Source organism: Ctenocephalides felis, unplaced genomic scaffold (genome assembly GCF_003426905.1).
Source record: "Ctenocephalides felis isolate EL2017-DRISC unplaced genomic scaffold, ASM342690v1 CF-g0.4_SCAFFOLD_01492, whole genome shotgun sequence".
In the NCBI taxonomy this organism is placed as follows: Eukaryota; Metazoa; Arthropoda; class Insecta; order Siphonaptera; family Pulicidae; genus Ctenocephalides; species Ctenocephalides felis.
In genome coordinates this window covers 31,675,883-31,678,985 of record NW_020537646.1, presented here as the reverse complement: position 1 = coordinate 31,678,985, position 3,103 = coordinate 31,675,883, and positions in this window count along the sequence as shown.

Genomic DNA, 3,103 nt, shown 5'->3' with positions numbered 1-3,103 from the left:
GTATCCATACATACATACACACACACATCCATTTTTTCTGAAGTATGCCAAAATGTTCAGAAACCTTCAAAACGCCGAGAAATGTAAAAATTTTCAATTCCGATTTTCGGCCCATTACAATAACTTACCCTACGGGAAGTTAATAAGTAAATAAAATTTAAAATAAGCTTACAAAGGAAATTCTACAAAACATAAAGTGAGTTAGTACTCTATAGTAGTTATTACTACTCTAATGATGAATTCTTCTGACAAAGTTTTATATGAGAGTTGTATTCAGTGCGATCTTTATGAAAAATATGACCATGATAAATATAATAATTTAAGCAGAAATAGCTACCAAAGCCAGATTTATGAAGAAGTAAGAGTTGAATTTATTTTTGTATATTGTTTGAGAAAACATTTTTACATAACGATTTTTAATTTTGTTATTCAACCTAATAATTTTACTGCTTCGCAATTATTGAATAATTATGGTTATTATTCTATAAAACATTTTTAAAATTAAAAAAGAGTGCGCGTAAGGTTCACACGCGATTGGAGTAAAACTTATTGGCTACTGTACAAGATGGCATTTAAGTAAAAATAAATACATCATATAGCAATGTTGAATAATGTTTATTAGTAATATGGTAACACTTGTTATGCACACATTTATTAGTGTTGACCATTAAACACATTTATATAATAATGAATTATAAATTATATATTTATAATAGCATTAATGGTTCTTATAATGTTATTTAATATATTTATCAAAAAAACGTGGCGAACAGACATAAAGACGAACATATTGGTTAACTTTTGGGACAACCCTGCACATGTATATTGGTAAATACTTTTATATTGGTAAAAAATATAAATTGTGTTTTTAAGCAAAATTTAATTTTGTTTCCTTAGTTCAACAATAAATATTTTGAATTTAAATTATTTAATAAATTGCAAAACTTGTACTCGTGGCTGCAAAAATTAAATGTTGAGGTATGTCACGTCTTTTTATTTGCCATGAATAAAATAATATTTAACGAGTTGTTATAAGGATAAAAATGCATTTTATACAATACCCGTATCAGAATTCTGCTAACGATTATCATATAACATGTATTTCTTATAAGATACCTATATCATATTCACGTAAGCCTAAACATTAAATTCTATGTTGTACGCCTTTTAACTAACTATATATAGTACGCCTAATACGCCTACAACCATATATACATGATACGCCCAATATCATTTCTTATCTAACAACTATAATTTTTCTTAAACGCTAATTTTTCCGACCCTACCGAGAATCGAACCCGAGCCCTCTGCGTGGCAGGCAACTACCTTAACCACTACACCACCGTATCGCTGCGATTGGTCGCCTTTTTCCGCTTGTCGTCGCGTCGCATTAGTATTAATTGCTGAATTATTAGGTGATGATACGAAAGGTGCGAAAGAACAGTGTGTCCCTTAATATATTATTTGTGGGAACCCAATAGAGTAGTGGTTAAGGCGTTCGACTGCCACGCGGTGGTCCCGGTTCAATTCCCGGTGTGGGCGATAGACAATAGAGTATGCGGTAGAGTCAATAGATAATATATAAGCGCAAAATATAGCGTGTAAATGGTAGAATGTAAGGGGTAAAAAATATGTAGGCTGTAAGTGATATATCATAGGTTAAATTATAGCAAATAATGATAAAGCGGTAATAGGTGTATATATAAATGTAGGAACTAACGATACTAATGGTCTTAGGTATCGTACGGTATGATCAGATAGCTAATAATAAGATTTAAGTCCTTCAACGTATTGTAATAGATCTTGGGTACTTTTATATAAAAAAGAGTGCACGTAAGGTTTATACGTGATTGAAGTAAAACTTATTTGCCACTGTACAAGATGGCATTTAAGTAAAAAAATTTCAAGGAACAGGGTTAAATATTCTTCTGATTCAGCCATTTTTCATTAACTCAAGATTGGTACTACGATGTAATTTTAAAATGTCTATTTATCTATGTCGATTACCTTGTTGATATCGGAGCGCATACAACGACAGGTCTCTATTCATATACGCGACGACTAATCACAATCGACCCGTATAGAAATGATATCATCGAGAACGATTGACGAATCACTTGCACTCGACTTTATCTATCTGCCGTAACGCACTTCCGTTGCATTTGTACGGATTACACCCTAGTTGCGCCTAAAAAAGTTTTACTTCAATAAATACAGGGTTTACTGAACATAGTCAGATATTGTCTGTTCGATAAGTGGTATTGTGGTGGTGTAATTGGTTTCGTTTTCACAATATAATTGCTCAAAGTTGGCAAATTGATTTGATTTGTGCCCCACCGTACTCAATTTGTATGCCAATAAAAAACTGCATATTTTTAAGATCTGCGGAGGTAATCTAATATGTGTTCTTCATGCATAGTCAAACAACTCTAGCTATATGAATTGCATCTTTTTTGTATTAACTAAATTGAGAAATATAATATTGTTCTTTCTTATTTTTTTTTTTTAAATAAAATATTTCTCAAAAAAATTAGTAATTCAAAATTAATGTTTTTATGATTATTTTGTAGTTTTGCTAAAAGTACTTTGTCATACTAAGGTACTATATGTAAGATTAACATATGTTTTTAACAGTAAAATAATGAATTTGGTAACCTCCATTAACATTGTCGTGGTCACAAACTTAAATTTTCCTTATATATGTATGGGTACTAAATTATTTTTGAATTGTAAATCCAACCCAGTGTTTATATCATCTAGAGTTGAGTTCTTCATTTTACAATTCCTCGCGTTAGCTTTGGATATAAAGCTTCTTTACAATGCATTATTTTTGAAAATAACATTCGCTTTATGAAATAAATTAGAGGCAGACCTTTTCGTATGTATTTGTTGAATATCTATGAAAAAGACTTAATAAATTTTATTACCCAGATTGTGCGTATTGAAATTTATCCCAATTATCCCAGTATTTATACTCACATAATAAAATCTGCAGCTATATCACTTGGATACACTACAAGCTTTCATTTCATTTTAAAATCGATATGTTTTTTTTTTTCGTCTATACAAAACTCGTTCGAATTCGATACTCTGTCACACGTTG